The sequence below is a fragment of the Carassius auratus genome, chromosome 42 (assembly GCF_003368295.1).
Source record: "Carassius auratus strain Wakin chromosome 42, ASM336829v1, whole genome shotgun sequence".
Classification (NCBI taxonomy): Eukaryota; Metazoa; Chordata; class Actinopteri; order Cypriniformes; family Cyprinidae; genus Carassius; species Carassius auratus.
In genome coordinates, this window is record NC_039284.1 from 15269645 (window position 1) to 15294217 (window position 24573).

The following is a 24573-nucleotide window of genomic DNA, read 5'->3' on the forward strand; positions in this document are numbered from 1 at the left end:
GAGGAAAAGCAGGAGATTACAGAGTCTACATGCATCAGAGATCCGGAAGCCTTCGCTCATTTCAGTGGCGTTTCAATGGCTTCACTTGTCTTCATGCTACTTGAGGCACCAGATGATTGATCAAACTAGCATTTAGATCCATTGCTAAATGATGCTCTTTAATATTTCATTCAATCAGAAAGATGTGTAAACACTGAATAGACCATCACACCCAGAATACATCGATGAACCCGTTTCCTTTTATTTCCCCCGAAAGCATAAATACTGTAATTAAGATGCCATTTGCAACCACTTTTACTTCTGTAATGTAATATTTCATTGGACATCTTTGAGTATGAAGACAATTTTTTTTTTAAATATAATCAGAATTAGGTGTAGGAATAGTTCACCCAAAAAAATCGCTGAACATTTACTCAACCTCAGGTCATCCGAGATGTAGATGAGTTTGTTTCTTCATCAGATTCTGAGAAATGTAGCATTGCATCAGTGTCTCATCAATGGATGCTCTGCAGTGAATGGGTGCCGTCAGAATGAGAGTCCAAACAGCTGATAAAAACATCACAATAATACACAAGCAGTATAGAAACGTCACTTCTCAAGACATTAACTGATGGATTTGAGTGGTGTGGATTATTTGTGATGTTTTTATCAGCTGTTTGGACTCTCATTCTGACGGCACCCATTCACTGCTGACCATCCAGGGGTCAGACAGTGATGCATTTTCTCCAAAAATGGAAAAATTTCTCCTAAATCTGCTGTATGTTCTTGATGGCCTGAGGGTGAACACATTTTCAGCTCATTTAAATTTTGGGGGGAAATATAAGCTTAATTTGCATGCACTTCATGCTGTTTGCACCTACAGAATCTGCATTTGTAAATTATGTAAATCTTGGTGATTAAATTGGATCTTAAATCATCATGATTCAGCTGAACAGCTGCTCTGAGGAAGATGCCAATGACACTATAAAAAGATTAAAAACATTATTAAACACACCATATATTTCTGTAAACATATCTAAATGCTGAACATCAAGAACGTGCTTGTATATTTCTGTTAGTGATGTTGTCTAAGTCAATAAGTTCTCATGAATGCACGATTTTCAGCTGTTAGACCATAAAACAGACGAGAAAATAATCCCACAGATGTTCACTGAAGGATCTACAGACCAGAAGATCACAGAGAAATGATGATTATTAATACTAATTAAAAAACAATGAAATACTAAATAAAAACAAAATATATATTAATAATCTAATATTGATCTGTAAAATAAAAACAAATAATATAATATCATTTTAGCTATTATTATTATTATTAATAATAATAATAATAAATATATCATATTAATTTTTTTTAATGTCTAAAATAAAAAATGCACAAAATTAAGATACTAATAAATAAATAAAAACTACAACTCAATAAGAGAAATTATTAATGCCATATGTTACTTTTAAATATAAACTATAAGTAAAATAATATATAAAAATATATACATTTGGCTATTATTATTATTAGTATTATTATTATTATTATTATTATTAATAATAATAATAAATACATTATATAAAATAGAATAAATATATTAAACACAAACATATTTAATAAAATATTACAGAAATATAACATAAAAAAATAAAAATAAAAAATAAGACACATTACTATTTTAAATATCACTGTAAAATAAAGTATACAAATTATATAAACTTGTTTTTTATTTAAATTATAACTGCAAAATTACAATATTGATATTTCCTCTATTTTAAAAGTTTAATCATTAAAAAAAGGGTAAAGAGAGAAAAATATTTGTAACAATAAAACAATTTTATTCTAATATTGTCTGTGCATGTTCCAGTGATGTTCTGCAGTGAAGAGACTCGTTCCAGCTCTGTTTGCAGCAGGATCTTCTCGTGTTCCTCATAACTCATGACTGGTTTGGCCCCGGGGCCCCTGCAGCCAGAATACTGTTCGACTTTTATTTAAAGTGCTTTCCTCCGACAGCATGACAGACGACACAGGTTCATAAGTGAAAGCCACTGTGTGTACTGCAGACACCAGCTCTGAATAGCACATGAATAATACATGCAGTTATTGAATATTAAATTGACTCTTTAAAAGGGGAGTTCTGTGTCAGCCGGACAGATGGGTGTGAGATCGGCACTAAAAAAAGACCAAGCCTGGAAATAGCCTATGCTTACTGCATGATTATTTTCATTCATTCATCACATGTGCACTAAACATAATGCATGTATTATCTTTTACAGTACATTTTAATGATGCTTTTTAACGTAAAAATTCAGCATCACAATGCAAGGGTGTTTTTTTTTTTTTTTTTGTTGCAGAAATGCTGGGACTTGAAAAATTATCATTTGAATAGATATATTTAGAAAGAATTAACCATTCTAGAATGACTAGAATATATACATACATACATATATATATATATATATATATATATATATATATATATATATATATATATATATATATATAAAATCATTCCACTTAAGTTTTCATTTACTGTTTTTGAGCCATTCAATATTATTAGAAAATATTAATAATAATTATTTTTTTTTTTAGAGTTTTATTCTTATTCTTTATTATTATTAAATAAAAATACAATTATTTTGTAAAAAAAATTGTAATACTACTGTACTTTTAAAATGTACTTTTTAATTTTATAGGACAACTGTAAATTTATAATACAAATTTTTACATCAAAATTTCTTAATTTTCCTCAAAATATCAAGAATCGCATTCTATGAGCATAAAGTGAATTTAAAAAGGTAAATATATATATATCAATTTCCAATTGAAATTTAATTTACACTGATTTTGATTTGTATAATAGCTAGAAAATAATAATAATAATAATAATAATAATGAATTTTATTAGGTTCATCAATAAATTATAATATAATAAATATATAGGAAAATAAATATAAATATTTTGTTAAAATACTACAATACTACATATAAATCAATATCAATATAATAAAATGTGAAATTTATTGTAAAAAAATGGTACAGTATGATAAAACATATTGTCACGTGGAAATACAGTTAGATTCTAAATAATAATAATAGTTTTTATTTTTTTATATGTAATATATTCACAATGTTTTTGATCCATTCAACATGACTAAAATATTAATAATGAGTTTATTCATGATTTTCATTTAATAAAAATATGAAATAAAACAAGAAATTTGCTGTAAAAAATAATTTTGTACTATACAAATATTGTACTATATACACACACACACACACACACACACACACACACAGAGAGAGACTGTATCCTCATGTGAAGTCTGGAATTCTCTCACATGTGCATGTTTCATGCAAATCTAGTTTTGTTTCCTCTGCAGGATGCCGGAAAAATGAAAGGTCCTGCTGAGAGGAAAATAAATTGGATTTAGATTTATCTGCACACCTGCATATATTACAGCTCTCCTGTGCACGGAGACCTCTGTTCGTTTCTCTCTCCGTCTTCAGGAATCCAGCTCTGCCTGTAATAAACTATATTACTGACTGAAAAACCATCGCTTTCTGCAGCATAATCACAAAAAACACTGACATCATCTCAACACCTCCTAGATTTGCCAGCTGTTTTCTATTTTATCTAATAATATATAATAATATATAAAAATTATATATATATTATGATTACTATTTATTTATTTACTTACTGTTTTGTAATGCACTGACATTTCAGCAGCAGCTGGAATATATAACTACATATTTATTATATTTAACTTAGGTTGTTGCATTATTTATTTAATGTATGTTTGAATGAATATGTCATGAAAGCTTGTTTTTTTATTAAAGTCACCATTTAAATGTTCATATTTCAAAACTTGAGGGGAAACACAACTGCATTGATTTTTAAATAAATGTGATTAATACATTGATTATTAAATAAACTTGCATGTGCAATTTAAATGTTTATATGCAACTCAGTTTGTATTTGAGTGTTGATTATTAAATAAATGTCATTAACTGATAATTAAATAAACTGTATATTTGGTTTCATTTTTTGGCTAAATTAAAACTTAAATTGTATATATTTTTTTGACAAAATACGCAGCCTGACACTGAAGAACTGCAAACCTGGTGCTTTTTACACACTCATGCAAAACATTTTTTTTTTTTACAATTACTATATTTATCAAAACAAAATGGTGCAACCAGAAATCCCAAACTAGGTGTGTTTGTCCAATTCACCGAGGCTTTCTCTAGCAAACTCCACCAACAAGGTTTCTCAACAAGAGCGTCGTCGGTCCACCTACATCTGTGATAATCACCAACGCTTTCTCTCTTTGGGCCTGGAAAGAATGCAGTGAAATGCATATTCACTCTGACGATGGCAGAGCTGTTGAGGAGGAGGTTTTAGATCAGATGAGTCAGCGTCTCTGGGCCGCCGGCGCGCTGGAGAGCCGCTGTTGTCATTGTTGTCACCTTGTCCTCCGCGAGGCTCCTCGCCATGTTGGATGCCCTTTCTCACAACCTCATTAGCTCCAGTGCCTTTGGCTCCAGTCACACACAGGGAGCCTTCCCACCAGAGTTTCTATGGTAACATGCATCAAGACCCCGCTGCCTTTGGGAGCCGAATCTAACCGAACCATGTCGTATCAAAGTGAAGGGCCACGGCGCATCTGCTCTGACCAGAATCCCTTGCTTTGAGCTCACTGGATCGCTTTCAACCACCAAAGACGAGAGAACGACCTGAAGGACAATGAGAGTCAGCCTGGCGCCGAGCGAAGCCTTTTCATGTCACTAATAAGCAATTAAAACAAGCGAGATGTGTTAGATCTGGAGTTCAGACACGTACTGCTGTCGTGATGAGGTGATGCTAATACTGGTTATTTATTTTGCTTTGGAAAAATGCTGAGTTAATAAAATGAAAACCTCATTCATACTTGGCTTCGGACAATAGCAAATGTTCAATGAATAAATGTTGCTTAAACTAAAGTTGCAGTAACACAAGTAAGAAATAATCAGGTGTCATACAGTATTAAACCAGCAGGCAAGTATTGTTTTGTAGAAAACCTTTATTGAGTACGGAAGTTTTAAGTAGCCATGCATTATAATTTTTTTCCTTTTTGTTTTCTCGTTAAAACGACTTAATTTTCTCGTTATCTCGACATAACGAAAGTTTGTTTTCTCGTTATAACGACTTAATTTTCTTGTTATCTCGACATAACGAAGTTTGTTTTCTCGTTATAACGACTTAATTTTCTCGTTTTTGACATAACGAAGTTCGTTTTCTCGTTATAACGACTTATTTTTCTCGTTATCTCGACATAACGAAGTTCGTTTTCTCGTTATAACGACTTATTTTTCTCGTTATCTCGACATAACGAAAGTTTGTTTTCTCGTTATAACGACTTATTTTTCTTGTTATCTCACAATAACGAAATTTTGTTTTCTCGTTATAACGACATGACAGTTTTACTGTTGCTATAGTAACGAACTCAACTTTGACAGGCATCTGATGGACAGCCATGCAGGCGCTCTTACTGTAGCCTATATTTCAGCAAATTTAGCTTCGTCTAGGTAATAACGTCTACAATACTGAACATAAATAAAGGCTGATCAATCACTGTTGATTTTTCCAGAGACAGTACAACGAACGTTTTGTTTTTGTAATTAACATGTTTAAATGGCAACACCGCGCCATTAGAGCTGCTTGGATTAAACTCACTTTTCATTTTCCCTTTATTTGAATTAAAATTATATATAATTTGTAATTTGTAGTAGTCATTATATGATGTGGCAGATATCATGTGTGTTACAAGCTTCTGTTTGAAAAGAGCGTTCATGTGTACGTGTAGTGTGTGTGTGTGTAGAAAAAAAACGATTACAACATTATAGAAAAAAAAACTGAATTAAATTAGCCTATGGATTTTACATATACATCACATTTCTCATCAATATGGTTAACAATAAATATTAGTAATAAGGAAAAGAAGCACATCAGCCTACATCGTTAAATCCCGTCCTACTGTAGATAAACAGAATACAGTGACGTCAACCTTGGTTTTGATAAGCAGTTATTTTATGACACAGAACGTGTTGGTGAAACTCATGCATCTAGCAGGAACTTGATACACAAAATATTCATATTGATTCAAGCATTTAACATTTATGAATTAATTCAATGTCAGTAATGAACAAGACTGCACAAATTGTAGCGATCACAAGGAAGGTCCGCGTACAGTAAAGTGGATAGTATACAACACCCCATCAGTTATATTCAGGTCTATAGTGCCACCTGCTGGCGCAGTTTTGTAACTTCTTAGAGAAAACGAAGTCGTTATAACGAGAAAACGAACTTCGTTATGTCGAGATAACGAGAAAAATAAGTCGTTATAACAAGAAAACGAACTTCGTTATGTCGAGATAATGAGAAAATTAAGTCGTTATAACGAGAAAACGACCTTCGTTATGTCGAGAAAACGAAAAAATTGTCATTATAATGAGAAAACGAACTTCGTTATGTTGAGATAACGAGAAAATTAAGTCGTTATAACGAGAAAACGACCTTCGTTATGTCGAGATAACGAGAAAATTAAGTCGTTATAATGAGAAAACAAAAAGAAAAAAATATATAATGCATGGCCGCTTAGAACTTCCTTAATTGAGTGATTCTGACACCTTGTAATTAAACAGGGAAACTCCTGAAAACAGAGCTATGACCACATACTGCAACAGTGCGGAAAATCAACATCAAAAACTAGATTTTTACATTACATTTTACAATACTCTCTCGTTTGCTGTCAGCGTTAAGCTTTAAGGCTATCGGCCTATAATGCTCTGACTGATGTGCCTTTACAAACTAATAAGAATCTACACAGTGTAAACAATCACGTCTTACACTTCAGTACCGAACCAACAAGTACTTAAAAAACGATTTTATTCCTCCATCCATCGCATGTTTGATTCTCAGCTTCAGAAAACATCTCACTCCTGGATGACTTATGCATGAAAGTTCAACTCACTGACCCCACGAATGAGCAACAGTCATACTTCTGCTGATTACACACACGCACACAGGCTCATGAGAGTTTTACTGCGGTAACACGTGAGAAGTCTGCGGGGTAAACCTGCGAGTGGGTGGAAGCTGCAGCAGAAGGACTCTAATTCTGTCTGCTGCACGCTTCAACGGCTCAATGCTCAAAGAAAAAAAAGGGCCGCGATCTTAAGTCTAACTCAAAATATATGCAGTTGCATGGAAAAGACTCAAGTAAGAGCAAATGCATCCACTGACAATCCAATGCAGCGAAGAAATCAGTGAAGGACGCAAAATCAACTCAAATCACAAAATAACTCCAGCTGGCCTCATGTTTTCAACCAAAATGTATACCATTTCTAAACACAGATGTATGACTTAATATTGCATTTATAATAACAATGGCAATAATAATAATAATTATTATCATACATTTATATCAAATGACAATACTTTATTATAATTAATAATAATCATAATATAAATAAATATGAGTACTATTAGAAAATTATATGATTCTGAGTCAGAAGTCTATATAATAATTACAAATAATATTTATTAATTTTATATAGAAACCCTTACTTTGAACTACAAATTTCTATATTTCTATAATTAATATGAAACATAAGAATAATATAAAATGTTTCAATATATATTGAGAGACATTTGATTTAATAATAATAATAATAATAATGACAATCCTAAGCAATAAGACTGTGTAAATATTATAAAGTATTTATTTTTATAATTTAACATTAGACATATTTTTAATATATATACTATTTTGAATTTGCAAATAATAATAATAATAATAATAATAATAATAATAATAATAAATGTCTTTAAATTATCTAAAATATTTAATAATAATAATAATAATAATAATAATAATAATAATAACAAAAATAATAAGCATCAGTACATTAGGAATTTCAATAATCCTAAATTTTAAGTCTATATTTATAAATATACATCTTAACATTTAATCATTTTAGATAAAATCACTTACTATAATCTAAAACATATATACAATTAATTAAATGTTTTATTAATATTTACATTTAATAAAATACTTTTAATTTGCAATATTAATAATTATATTTAAAAATAATAATAATACATGTATATCAATCTATTAAAATGAATAATAATAATAATAATAATAATAATAATAATAATAATAATAATAATAAAAACAATTTCATAATCCATATTTTCAGAAATTCCTAATACTAAATACTAAGTCTATACTTATTACATGTATAAACACTAACAATATTTTTTATGTTTCTTTTATTTCTTATATTTCTACAACTATATTGAGACATATAAAGAAATGACAGAATGTTTATTTTTAATTGAACTATTTAAGAATAATTTAGTTTATTTAAGAATAGTTTAGCGCCATTAGCAAAGCTCTGGCTGCTTATCAACAGATGACCCACTACAGCTCCAGACATTGTGATTGGTTTTAATATGAATCATATACATTTATGACATAACCATCTCATTATCTTCTCCATTTTTCAATGGAGTAATTTACAGTATGCTACTGTTCTCTAACGAGTGATTTAACGAGAAGCCAAGGGAAAAACTCCTGAAAGATGAGCAGTTCCTCCGCTCTCTTCTGTCTGTTTTACAAGCGCACAGCAAATCAATGGCATCTTTCTTCTTTTCAATTAACAAAAACATCTTTAATGGCTCACATAAAAAAAACAAAAACAATTGCAAACAAAAGCAGCAGGATATTGTTGATGGTCTCAGCACACTAGTGATTAAAAACACTCACATTTCTTTCTTAATAAAAAAAGTTAGCTAAACAGCTTGCAATTGGAAGTAACCTGCTACTCTGGGACGAACAAAAGAGAAAATTAGAGTAGAGTTTGATGATTTGCCATAAAAGTAAAGAAAAGAAAACAGATAGATAAAAGAGTCTCTACTGTCCTCCAAGGTTGCATTTACTTGATTAAAAACGCAATAAAAACAGTAATGTTGTGAAATATTCAACGCTATCTCACGACCAATTTATACGTATTTTACGAGGTGGCTTATTCGTATGAATTTGTACGACCTCACTTGTACGATTTTATACGATTTGTCTAACGGTTAGGTTTAGGGGAAGGGTTAGGTGTAGGTCATTCGTACAAATTCATACGAATTGTGCAACTCGTAAAATACGTACGATTTGGCAAAAATCGTATGAAATTGTACGAGTGTGGTCGTACGAATTCGTACAAATAAGCCACCTTGTAAAATATGTACGAATTGCCGTGAGATCGGGTTGGAAATATTACATTTCTATTTTTCTATGTAAATATATATTTTCAAATATAATTTATTACAGTCTTCAGTGTCACATGATCTTCAGAAATCATTATTATATGATGATTTGTCAATGCAAGAAACAATTTAATTTAATTTAATTTAATTTAATTTAATTTAATTTAATTTAATTTAATTTAATTTTTTACCTGTGATAAATCCAAGTTAATGTATTTAAATATATACATTTACTTACATAATATAGTTATAAATCTATTATAATTCATTCAATTCCACTATTATTATTATTATAATTATTATTATTATTATTATTATTATTAATAAAATTTCACATCTATTAGAAATTCAATAACCCTAAGTCTATACTACCAAATTTTACTTAATAACTTCTTATAAATAAACACTTGTACATAAAATATAATTTTATATATATATATATATACATTTACTAACAATCTTTATTTAATTTGTAATAATAATAATAATAATAATAATATGTAATAATTATGTATTATATTTTACTAAAATGTATTATTAAAAAATAAATAAAAAATTATAAAATAATTACTAAATTAATTAGTCAAAATCTAATACTTATTATAAACATAAACATGTATCATTGCATATATAAATAAGTGTAAAGTAATCCCAAGTGGTAATTCTATACTTGTAAATATAAAAGCATTTATAAATATCTGATATTTACAGTACATATTTTTCTGAAATCACCACCATATATGTATAAAAAAGGCCTATATGAATCATGATGATGGTGATTCACAATATTGGATCATTCAAGTACATTTAATATAAACTCAAAAATGCAATTTAAACTCAAAATTCAATATCACTAAGCACTACCAAAAACAACCAAATATTTATCCAAAAAAGCCACCGGTGAGAGCAGAGTTTATTTTTGAACAGCATTTCTCCAGCAGCTTCACGTGTCCTCAGTGGTTCAATCGATCATCTCTCACACTCGTACAGCGTCTCATTCTCAGTCTGTGGAAACGGCTTCGACCTCTACATCCTCGGGTGGATGGACGGTTTGTTGTGGCTCGTGGATGCCCTCATATAAACGCGTCGCTGCAAGATTTATTCAGCTGCCTTTGACACCAGCACACCGCGTTTCCCAGAATCCCTCTCAATCATGACACACTCGCTCCGAGGAGATGCTTTATATCACAGCGCAAGAACAGAGAGAGAGAGACCGCAGTATTCACTCAGACCACCGCAGTACAAGAAGATGTAAAGAAACGAACGAGTAATAACTCATATAAACTCTTCATCAGAGTAACCAGATACAGCAAACAACAGGTAAAGTAAAAGTGCTTGAAAGCGAATGTTAAAATGTCAAACATTCCAGTGGTCCAACAAACACTATTTAAAAACATGAAATAAAGTTAATAACATATAATAATTAATTTTAAATGTTTTATTAAATTGCATACATTATATATATATATATATATATATATAATATAATTATGCATAAAAAACTTAATGTTAAATTCTAAGTCACAAAGATCCCACGAAAAAAAGCTTTTTTTATTAAAAAAATAATAATGCAATATATATAATTATATATAATTATATTTTGCAAGTTTATTATAAAAATTACACTATATTATACGTTTTTGTGTTTAATTTTGGGATGAAAGTATCTATTAATATAAAATTCAAGCCAATGAAACTGGAAACCACATCTAGATCACGTGATACAAAAGATAAAATCTATTTCATTTTGTTTGCATGATTAACCGCTTTCACAAACTCCTGGCTTTTTCCTCCACGTCCTTCTGATGCACCAACCACACTGGAATCAGTGAATCCACAGCATAAACTCAAGACTACAACAGACACACTGTCGACATCGGCTGTGGTGGAACATGACACGACTCTTCACTGCATTTGTGCGTTTCGTTCTCTCATTTCACAGACACAAATAACACCCGTGAGTGTCAGGAAAGAGTTCACCTGGGAGACCCGCAGCCCACGGGCTCCATATTTAGCCTGGCGCGGTCCAGATATAGCGTGGGTGCAGATGTCTGTCTGCCTGTGGCCATTCCACACCAGATTGCACAGACCATTACCCTCAAAGAGAGATGCTTATCACCCACAAGAGCTATTAACCTATATAGGGCCTGGGAAACAGAGCACGCTGCCGTAGTAATGGCTAAACCTCCTTTACACAAGGACGTGATTATAAACTGATGCGAGCGAACGGAGGAGACCATCTCCAATGGTGACGCCCATCTTTTCCACTATTTTCTCATTCATTTAGTCCACAGGCATCTCAAAAATGACTTCAACCTTCCAACTCTGCAGATGAACCAAAACACTAAAGTAATTGATTTCTGAAGGACAAAAAGACTAAGGTACACGAATGTGTCCCAGCTAACAAAAACATGTTCTAAGAATGTTTTGCTAACGTTCCCATTAAGATCACTAACATTCAAAATGTAAAAAAATAAATAAATAAAATACAAAAATTCTTGGTTATGCAAATGTTAAGGGAATATTCCATTAAGATGTTGCACACATTATGGAAACGCTACTTTGAATGTTCTCTGAACATTCCGAAACAAGAAGTAACATTTAAAAAATGTTAGCCAAACGTTCAACTAAAACGTTTCAAAAAAACATTCCATGAACAATATATAAATAATGATTTTAATGTTGAACAAACTTTCTGTTAATGATACTGAAAGAACGTATGTTTATAAGTTTGATAGCACCTTGCAAAACGTTATCCAAATGCTAGAAGAAAAACGGTAAAAACCATTGTTTATAATTATGACAATACATTAAAATGATACGATAATACAAGTTTGCAATATCAAGCAGCATAATGATCTTTGGTAGGCCTTCTTCTAAAAATGTTTCATAAATGCCATGCCCGTTCTTCATGTTAAAAACAAGGTGGATATGTTGTGGGTGAACTTTCCTTTTCTTATTATAAATTAGCATGTTGGAACTAGCATTGGCTAGCAGATTTGGGTGATAATAGCAGGATGCACTGAATACACCAGTCTTACCTTTGGCGTTTTGGTGCATTTCCCCGTTCTTGCATCTTTGATGTAGGTGATGTCCAATAGATCTGTTTCCTGAAAGAGGGAGGGGCATGTTTTAGGCCACAGCTCACAAGAACAATTGAATGCTGTTGAACTGAATCAATATAAGGTTAAATAGCACAAAAGACATAAAAGTTGACATGGAAAAATCAAGAATAAATAATTAAACAGACATGAAACGTAGTGACTAACTCACGCGCGCAGGTTTTAGATCAAAGACTCAATGGAATACTCTCGTTAGATACACTGGTAAGGAAATGATGCAGGGCCAGAGCGCCGCGTTATTTGCGTCTGCAGTGTGTAATGGACATGCTGATGGATATGATTTCTGACAGCTGCAGCAGAAACCAAAGCTGACGGCATTCTGCTGGCATGACCGAGCTACAACTGAACTGGAACAAAACAAAGATGCATTGGCTCCTTATTCTCATTTATGCAACACAGCAATGATTGGAAGGTAAAAATAGAACGTTATTTGTATGACGGTAAAACCTGAACGTCCTCATATGCTCCACAAACATTTGCAACACATGAGAACTTGACACAACGGTGGCCCTGTGATGTGACATCACACTCTAAAAACTAAACCACATTTGTCTGATTCTGTTATTTTCCTAATGCATGCTGATTTATAAGCTCATAGTAACTAATGGATACATAACTGCATTGTTTAACTATAAGCCAAGCCATATTTAAGCAATATCACGTGAGCAAGAGTGCTGTCGTTTACGAATATGAGTCTCACAAACAGCGCGCTTGCAACACTTCCGCAATCCGTTCCATAAACAAGAAGTTAATATCTATTAACTTACATTTTAACCAAACTATCACCAGTTAAAGTCTGTTTTGTGTTCCATCAATGACAATAGTTAGTAGACAGAGAATACACCTGTATGGTGTTTTGTTTCGGGATGATCCAGCGAGTCATTTGAGTGAACAATTCAATGACTCACTCATAAGAGCAGCTCTTTCTTTTCTTTTTTTCCTGAATTAATCAGTATGTTTGAATGAATCGGTTGAATGAATGATTCACTGACTCCTGAATGAATCCGTGTTTTAAACAAATTGAATTGACTGTCCCTTCTCGCCACCTATTGGCATAACTTGAAGAATTAAATGTGTTTAAATATCTATACCAATACACACACAAAGATATTATATACTGTATCTTATATCTCTGTGTTACTGTGCATTATTGTAAATTATTGGTCTTAAGAGTTTGGGTGGTTAGACTCAGACTGCAATGATGAATGAACTTGGAACTTGACATGAACATGGAAATTTTGGACTCAATAATTTTTCATACAGATAAATCCATGTCATGTGTAACATGACTCAACTGGCTAAGGACTAGGACTCATCACGGACTCTACAAGGTGGTTTCAGACCCAACACTACAGTCCTTGTGTAAATTGATGGGTTGCAATCCCCAGCCATCACTGACACGTTTCTGTGTGCGTGACACACTTCAGTGAACACAGGAGGACAGCAGACTGCAGGAGAATATACAAAGACACCCAGGATGTCATTTTTGGGCTTTGACCTAAAACACTAACACAGGACGAGAAACACGTCTCCTCTAATATTCACTCGGCCACGAGGTCATTCTCAACTCAACTCACGTTTACTAACTGTGAAATAAAAACATGCAGAAATGACATTGACGAAAAATTGCAAATTTAAATTTGTGCATTTTCCGAACACATGGAAGGTCCCTGCATGCATGCAATTATGATGCAATGCAATGCAGTTGCTGTTTTTTCAATATAGTTTCCCCGTTTTATGACTAATCTAATATTTATGATAATTTCAAGTGTGTGCCAAGGCTATCTGAATAATGAAAGCATCTCTCACTCAGCTGGTTCATCTATGAAAATCCGCGTATGGTGGCGGGAGCTTTACCAGCACCATGGCAACAGAGGATGGAGGTGGTCTATGATGGGGAGTTGGGCTAAAGCAAATTGAAGACAGGCACCAGGCACCCTTGAAATCAGCTTGCAGAAGACGTCGATAGCGAGCTCAGACTCCAGCTTCTGCACGCGCTGAAAATCCATTGAGATTACATGATCAAATATCTGTAAGTTCAGCAGAGCAAACCACACTCTGTTGACTCTCCATCCACTGAAATCTCACAAACCTGCTACTATATTCAATAATGGAGCCGGTTGTAAGTGACTGTCATGATTTGCTCGACTCTCAGTGGTGACAATCTGGCCTGCAGTGCTGCTAAATATAGAAACTCATGTATTGATTCAAATACATGCTTGGTTTGCATAACAATACAATATGCTATTATACTACTACTGGCCAGAGGCGTCTGTTCTGGAATTATATTATGGACATGAAAAACGGTCAGGTTTACTTTCATTGCTTTCATTGACTGGCATGTAGATTGTTATACTGTATATATATATATATAAACCGGGTGAAACCAAGAAAAGATAATAAACTATATTTTATATATATATAAAAAAAGTCCCATCTAAGGGCCATTAAAATTGTATTATATTATATTTATTATATTATTATACTAGATTACACACACACAGACACACACACACATACACAAAACTAATACAGTTTTAACAAAGATGAATAAAACGAACACTACCATGCATTTTTTTTTTACTTTATTTTTTGTATTTTTTTCACATTATATATTGATGTGCCCATTTTAGCCCATTTTAAGACCACCAGTATTTTATTTCATGATGATATTATTTTCAATTGTGTGACAATTAAGCACATTTTACATCCAAACTTTTCATATATATATATATGAAAAAAATATATATATCATCATGAAATAAAATACTGGTGGTCTTAAAATGGGCTAAAATGGGCACATCAATATATAATGTGAAAAAATACAAAAAGTAAAGTAAAAAAAAAATGCATGGTAGTGTTCGTTTTATTCATCTTTGTTAAAACTGTATTGCCATAACTTCGCAAATATTTCTGAAATTTACTAGCAATATTTGTTTTTACTCGCCCAGTTTAGCTCTTGAAAAGAATAAAAATAAAAAGTTTTTAAAAATATTTAAGACCAGTAACATGCATTAAGAAAGTGGACAGGGGCAGTTTGATTTCATGTATAATTATGTCTGAAAATATATAAAAGACATTTTAGGTTCATCAAAAGAGGTGAATTAATATAAAATGAAATGAACAAGTGCAAAGGAAGTTATATATATTTTTATTTTTTTTTCCATTATATTTTGAGGTAAAATTTAATTTGAAAATATTTTTGTTTCAGCCAATATCAATGTCTATGTATTTCAAGTGTCCTGTGAGCTTTTCACAATTAGCAATATTTCGTTCAATACCATCTAGAATCTGAAGACTGAGTCACTCAGACGAATATTATTCTGATGTTACTCACTGCTGCTTTCACAAACTGACATGAGTAATGACATGCTAAAGTTTGCTGCAATACACTTGCACTCGACTGAATCATAATGGATTCTCTTATATAAAAAGACAAGAGGAGAGCAGAGGGTGTTATATGCTGCCAAATCCACATTCAACTCATATGACCTCACTTCCTGCTGAGTTCACACTCATGTCCAGGTCACATTTAAAGGTACAATTTCTAAGATATTTGCATGTTTGACTTTGTATGTAATCTACTCGTGCAAATCGTTAAACTCGCGTTTGCTATGTATGCCCAATTATTGTGTTTGAATGTACACAAGTGGTAATCTTTTTCATATCGTCTGATTGATGGCCGTCAGCAGTTGGGTAGAAAACAACAAATCCCATCATTCCACGCTCCTTCTTAGCGTCATCAAACCACGCGATTGTTATTGTTTTGACAGAGCGCCCTCTAGTGGCAGGTCCTACAACCTGTACCTCTAAACTTGAATAAAAGTAAAATAAATGTCTAAATGAATAAGAAAAATAAATACATTTGAAAATAACAACTAAATTTGAAAATCAATAATTATCGTAGACAAACAAACAAACAAATAAATAAATTAATTAATTAAACAAATAAAGAAACATTACATTAGAAGATTAGATACAGTAGACAGACAGATAGACAATTGTTCAATAAAATAAAATTTTAATATTGATCTGATAGTTGCAAGGCAACATTTCTCATAGAAAAGAAACACAACAAAATTATTAAAACATTACCTAAAATAGGAAATGACCCTAACCCTAACCCTAACCCTAACGGAAAATATACAAAATAAAAACAGATTCGAAATATGACAAAAATATTTAACATTATCTCAATGATACTAAATTAACACTGCTCACAACTTCAACTTCAAAATTGTATTTACGTTTAATTCAGTATGTAACTTGCCATACCTTTGCAAATATTTCTGAAATTTACAAGTAATATTTGTTTTTCCTCGCCCAGTTTAGCCCTTGAAAAAAAAAAAAAAAAAAATGTAAACAATATTTAAGACCAGTAACATGCATATAATTATGTCTGAAAATATATAAAAGGCATTTTAGGTTCATCAAAAGAGGTGAATTAATATAAAATGAAATGAACAAGTGCAAAGTATTTTTCAACATTCTTTTACTCCAATTCATTTTCACAGCAAGTGAGCACTTAATTTTCTGGTTTTATCAGCTCAGTGGCCTAAATTTTAAATAATAAGGAACGACTGTGCTTTCTGACACAGAACGGCAGAATGAACTGATGTTATCTTACCAAACGTGCTTGTGATTCTTGTGATTCATGTCATTGTCTGGCATCCTGTTCTGCAATGCTGTATGCTTTTAATACAACGTGACATCCTGTTCTCTTCACCCACACTTAACTCCATCAGATCATTTCAACACAATTACTATTGAGCACCATCTATTAGATGGTGTTTATCAGCTCAGCAGCTCCAGGTACCTCAGTTAAGATCAACACTGAACAGTATGGCTTTATTTTTATGTTAAAATTGTTAATTGAAATGCAAAAAAGTGAAGGACAGACTCTGGAACACTTAAAATGAAAAATCATCTATACTTGGATGAAAATCACTCATTTAAAGGGGGACATTTCTCTGAGCCAGGCTCTGAGGCGATGTGAGCATTTGGCTGTTGGTGCTCCATCTGGACATAAAGACTCAACCTCATTCCCTCCGGACAGACTTTGGAAAGTGACACCACACAAGATAAAACAAACTGTTTCATTCTGAAGAGATGTATATTTATAATGTATTGTTTTAGTGATCAGGATGCTGAAGCTTAAGTGTGACGTGTGTGATATTTAATGTTAAAATAATTTCTATGTCATTGGCAGGTTAGTCTAGCCCTTAAGAAAACCCAAAGACCAGTGTTGTTACCGTTAACAAAAACTAAAACTACGTTAAAAAAAGGTAGGTTAATTGAAATAAATGAAATGTTAAATTAAATAAAATGGAATATTAAAAATGTATTAGAGAAATATTTATTTGCAATTAGTTGCAATAACAAAATTTCTGTTTATTTAGTTTAAATACTAAATAAAGAAATAAAAATAGACAATAAAAACAACAAAAACACAACAAAATAACGAAAACTTTCTAACAAAAATAAAATAAAATAAATATATAAATAAACATTTTATTTAATGTTAATTTATATGACTTAAATCAAATAAAATATATACAATTTTACAGAGACATATGAAAAAACAAGAGCTCAACCGATATATCATTTAGCCGATATATCGGAATCGGCGAATGTGCCGCAGATACGCCGCCGATATGAATTTTCTTTTACAAAACATATAACTTAGTTATATTCTTAGTTTTGCATGACGATATGATGAATGGCTGGCTCATTTTTAACAGTAGATTCAGCGATGTTAGAGACAGCCGTCTGCGGCGCATTAAAGGCTGTGTTACAGCCACCGGAGACGATCGCGGACACTCAGTCAATGCTGGTGTTTAGCTGGTGTAGAGGCCCAGAACTCATGCTTATCACATCGGTCTATTGTATTTTGTCGCACCACACCACACTTAGGTGCAGTAAACTGATGCCTTGTTCTATTTATGACGTGCTGACACGAAGTTTAAATTATTTTCAGTGGTCGATTTGTCGCATCTGTTGTAGCGCAGACACTTTGTCAGCATATTTGGTCTGTGAATAGGCTATTAAACTGCAAAAAATAATAATAATAATAATACGAATGTACTGCATGTTCACTTGATTACCAGAAAATACACAACATAGAGTTTGTGATTTATTTTTAGTTTTATTAATTATTATTGTTTATTAATTTTAGATGTTTACATTTGGAAAAGCTGTGCTTCCTGCATAAACCTGCCCCTGATGCTTGCTTGCCCTACACAGTTACCTTGTTTAATTTCTTAATTCAAGTTATATAAATTTTTATATATTTCTGCTAAGTTATTTATAATAAGTGAAGTAAAGTTTACTGTTAAGTGCACTGATGTCAGACTCATTTTGAATAATAAAGTGTATTGTTAAATTGTTAAATACCCTGCCTCCACTGCATAGGCCTATGTTTGGAACATTATTATAAGTGTTGAACACCACATTTGTGTTATCAATGTTTAAAGATGGTTATATATATATATATATATATATATATATATTCTGTTATGTAAGCTATATACTGTATTCTATATATAGTACCAGTTAAAAGTTTAGACACATGAATGGGAGGTGTCCAAACATTTAACTATACTGTACTATAAAATAGCCTACACATAAAGAATATTGGCCGATATATCGGTAGCAATACATTTTTTTGCTCCCTAATATCGGTATATAAAAATAAAAACTAAACACTAATGAATACTAAGGTGGTATGTTGATAATGCTACAATAACACTACCATGCATGGTTCAGTTTTAGTTGCTTTGCAATGATTTTTATCCTAAAAAGCGCTATACAAATAAACTTGAATTGAAACTTGAATTGAAAGGTTCAGCAAAAATTGCACACAAATCTAAGAAGCACTTGTGAAAAAACAAAAAACAAATAATCACAAGCTTCAATAAAACTGCATTCTGGTTTGAGAATTGTACCTTATTCTGATCCGTCCAGTACAGGAAGTATCCCTGAGGATCGACTCGTAACGTCACTGGAGTCACTGTAGAAGAATCCTGAGCAGAAATAAAATGACATATTTAAGTATAAACACACAGCAGAAATAATATAAAAATGGCTATGGACAACATATTCACAATATGTTTTAAAACTTGTTTTATTTCTACTTGTTGCAAAGGCAATATTTTTTTTTTTAAGTCCGTTTAGTTTAACTTGAAGGTCTAAAGTAAATAAATGGGAAACACTTGCTGTTGTTAGATAACAATTTTGGACAATATCTAAATCCAAGATGTCCTTATTTTTGGTCTGTACCGCCATGAATTTTAAATGCATGTATCTGCATTTATAATTATGTATTATAATTATAATGAAATAAAATAATTAAACAAACAAACAAATAAATAAACAAATTAGTTTTAGGAGAAATAAAATAAAATATAAAAGAAATATATTAAATAAAATATTTATCATTTTCATCAAGTTTTATTTTATTTATTGTATACAGACTACACTCACAACAAAGTTACTTAAAATAACAAAAAAAATAAAACCAATTCAAAATATTAAGCTAATAGTATATACTAAAATAACAGTGGCTTAGAGCAAACAGATGGAATAAAATTAATAAATGAAATTTTTATATCATATACGGCAGAATATAATCCATAAAATTTAATAAAAATAATAATAATTATTATTATTTAGGACAAACTTAATCGCAATATATATATAAGGTTGAAGTACTAAACTGACTAAATAAATAAAACAACTACTAATAAATACAAATTTATATATAAAAAAACAAATTTATACAAATGACAAAAACACAACAAAATAACTAAAAATAAAATTCTAAACATTAACCAAAGCTAATAGTATAAACTAAAATAACAGTGGCTAAAGGTCTGATTTTGATATCATATGGTCTGCACAGTTAACTGCAGCAGTTATTTTAAGCGCTCAGAATAAAAAGCACAGCAGAATCAAAGTCTTCTGTAAGCCCACGTCATGTTTCAGAGGGAGGTAAAGACTAATCTTGCCTCGCACAAGAAAAACACTTGGGATTTCTGTGGCAATCCACTTGAAAACATGTTTCTCGATACGGTCTCGGGACGAACCGAAATTTGAGGTTTGACTCAGACGTTGCATAAGCGTTCTATATCTGTGTGATTCACGCTGGCTGGTAATAATTTCCCACCGGTGGAAGTCACTAAATTTAAGTCACAGAACATTTGAAAAGACTAGGGATCTGCTGAGGTCTGAGATCTGTAATTGATTGTGATATTTCGGCTCTTGCGTGGGTCTGCCCACAGTCTAACTGCACATCCAACTTGTGTCTTCGCTAATGTAAGGCAGACAAGAAAGACGAGGAATTTAAAGCATGAAAGTTGCCATAGCAACAGGCCAACATTTCCCATTTTATTTGCAGAGAAAAGCTTTTAAACGTCAACATTTTCAGCATAAGCTCATGTAAAGCTGCACGGCATTATTGTGCTGATGGCAGGCAGACTCCTCCAGAATACTCACACCTACTGCATTTACTTAGAGATAACAGCTTCTAAAAGAGCACGAACACATTGAAAAGACGGGGTTCTGTCTCCTTTTAAACTTTAAAATGTTAAAACTTAAAACAATATTTCAGATTCTTGGACATATCATTCAATCAGAGGCACAGACACTGGTTTCTTCTTCCTTATAACATCTCAAATCGTTCTGGAGAACATGATCATCAGGTTTTGTTCAACTGCAGTACATTTTCAAATCCATGTTAATTGTGTGAATTGTTCTTAGGATGTTGTTAATTTGTAACGAAAATGTGTTTAAATAATAAAAAAAGGTAGAGCATGCTATAAATGGTATCAAAAAATGTGTGATAAACAATGTTTTAAATGAGGAAATGTGTACTTAAGTGTACTACCTAAAACATGTTTTAATCAGAATTCATAAGAAGTTTCTAAAATTAATGTATTTAGCTTTAAAGCATTACATAAAAGACAAAAGTACTGATATTAATAACATCAACAAATGTTTTATTCTGGATAATGTGCATTAAAATGCTAAAATGCTAGAATTTATTTATTTAATTTTTTTATTTTATTTGTTTTTTAAATGTAAAAAAAAAGGGGTATCAGACTTAGTTACACAAAAATAATGAACCAGCTTTTTCATCATTTTTTATGGAAAAAAAAAAAGTTTCAAATAATTTTTTTTTTTTTTTTTTTTTTTTAAATTATATAAGACTTTAATGTACAGCTTTTTATTATTATTTTTTTATTATTTTATTTTTTTGGACATGAATGTAGCCTGTATGAATAAATCTAAATATAAAAGCCATTCTTTATTATTTTTAGAGCATTACATAACAGACCAATATACTGTTGCTAACAACATCAACAAATGTTTTACTAGAACAGAATCTCAAAATCTCTTATTATTATTATGATTTTTTATTAATGATGTAACCAATTATTCAAGATTTGTGTAAACTAAAAGTATAAAGAACAAGAATTGGACATTATAAAACATTGTTCAACCACTAAATGTATTATTACAGAGAATATGATAAATATTCAATGAAAGCCTCACTTCTTAAAATCTCTGGTAGCTTTTTGGGACAGAATAGCAGCAGTTTCAAAAATTAATGATTAAAAATGACCAAGAATGGCTTTTATACTTCACCTTAGAGCATTGCAAAACAGACAAAAGTACTGATGTTACAAACAACAACAAATGCTTTACTTGGATCATTTACAAAACCGCATTAAAATCCTTCCTATTTAGTTTTGGGAGTCTCCTACAATTGGATTTCATGCATGCAATAATTTTTTTTTATGCATTTAATGTCCAGCAATTCTCAAATGATTCATTCGAAGCAGTTCTAAGATTTAGTATAAACAAAATAAAGCATCTGCAATAGCAGAAACGAATAAAAAAATGTATATGCTTTGAAATACAGAAAATATTAGACATTTATCTTAAAGAATCTTATCTTTACATTGCTCCATCTGTAGCTGCAGTGAGTTTTTCTCGCAGAAAACTCTCTCATCCAACAGGTGAATGTGTGTGAGATCCTCAGCACTCCATCAATGCTCATGCAGCACGCGTGATATAATGCGACACACCACTGCACGCTTGTTTTTAAAGGTTTCGACCCATAGTGTAGTGAGGAATCTCAGGAGAGCTTGTTGCATTAGTGCAGTCAGGTTTCTAGTGACAGGTTGATGAAGTGAGACATTACTGCACACGAAGTAGCCTGATGTCATTCTCTTGAGGCTCTGCAGACTCTGACACTCGCCTGTGATGGACTTGAGAACTCGCCTTCCTCTATCAAACCTTATCTAACCTCAGGAAAGATCAATGGGGAGCTGATTGAGAGGGTCTGCGCCGTTTGCTGGGTTGATGTTGGGCGACAAACAATGCAACAAACCGCATTCACCGCAGAGGCATCATATGCACTCATTCTCTGACTTGAAGACGTCAAACACCCGCACACACACACACACACATAGACTGATGCTGGTGACTTACCTCATCCCATTTCATAAATCTGCTGCCTCGCTTCAGACTCTCGGACACGCGCAGCCGCTTGAGCTGAAGCGCATGAACGCCAGGTTGAGCTCCAGCCATTCAAGCTTCAACATTTACAGCCAAAGCAGCGGAAAAAAAAAAAAAACAAGAGTCTCTCTTTTTCTTCTCCGGGAAGAAGCAAAAGCGGAGCGCGGAACAGTTGTTGTGAATGGAAACGCTTTACGCGCACGGATGGTCATTTAGAAGCGCTTGGCGCGCGGACGCGTTAAACGCATGCTGTCTGATTGGACTGAACGATCTGTGATTGAGAACGAAAGAAGTGATCGAAGACGCGGAGCAAATGAGCTGCAGAGAGAAAGAGCGATCATAAATGATGGAGAGAGAGAGAGAGAGAGAGAGAGAGAGAGAGAGAGTCCTCCGCACATTGACTCATGTGCGCACTGAGATTCAGCGCCTCCTAGTGCGCATCGCATCCCTCCCCTGCAGGAGCAACCGGCACAATTAAACATTTCATAACACCTCTGCAAAGAGAATGCATGCAGGACACTCGTGGGGATTTTTGCCATCTTTAGAAAGCAGCATCATCATTTCATCTTTTACAATAATTACAAGTAAATCAAGATTTAAAAGCTCAATTATGTTGCAGAAGGAAATTAAATGAAAATCGATCATTATTTTTTTTTACGTTTATATATATATATATATATATATATATATATATATATATATATATATATATATATATATATATATATATATATATATATATACAGTCGTAAATAATAATAATAAAAAAATATAATAAATACATATATAAATAAAGAAGGAAAAGCCTATTTTTATTGACATTAAGATTTTTTTTTCATGACATTAAACTGTTTTTCTCTTTTGGTACAATATTGTTAATAATAATAATATATATATATATTACAAATACTTAAAGAAAGCAAAAAAAGACTATTTTATTGTCATTACATTTTTTATTTTTGTGACAATTTTTTATGACAATTAAGTGTCTGTTACCTTTTATTAACTTATTGTTATGTGACTAAAATGTGGGGGAAAACAGCAAAAAACTTTGTTAAATTACAAATAAAATAAATGACAAGTGACATTTTATATGAACAATAACAATATGCTGCAGAAGGAAATTACAAGAAAATATATTTTTTAAATACATTTATAAAGAATGAAAAAAAAACATATTTATTAGCATTCAGGGTTTGTTTTTGTTTTTTTGCTAAATTTTAAAAACTTGAAATAAACTTTTAAAAATAAGTATGTATACATCGGACAATATCATTGCCATTACTGTGATTGAAAGCTAGAGCAATAACATATCTATTTGTTATTGACAACATTTTAATTTTTTAATGTAATCATAATACAGCTCAAATCTAGAATATGTTTCATGCTTTATGCGCAAACAGACATCGAAACATTAAAATACACAGAAGGAAAGCTGAAACTGTGTAACCGGCGCAGAAAGAAGCACACTGAACAAACTGGACAAAATAATCCCTGATAAAATCTGCTTCCAGTATTGACCAATTCAGACAGAAGGTGATCATTAAAACACTAATGCACTAATATTGACTGACAAAGACAGCACTGGCATGTCTCACTTCAGAGTCTTCTTTTTCTCTCCCACATCTGAGAATCTA

General features: G+C 31.8%; 1 pseudogene; it reads right to left on the reverse strand.

Moving 5' to 3' along the window:
* LOC113060807 (1-phosphatidylinositol 4,5-bisphosphate phosphodiesterase beta-1-like) overlaps nucleotides 1-23409 on the reverse strand; it is a 61043-nt pseudogene extending 37634 nt beyond the window's left edge.
* Nucleotides 23410-24573: the final 1164 nt, after the last annotated feature.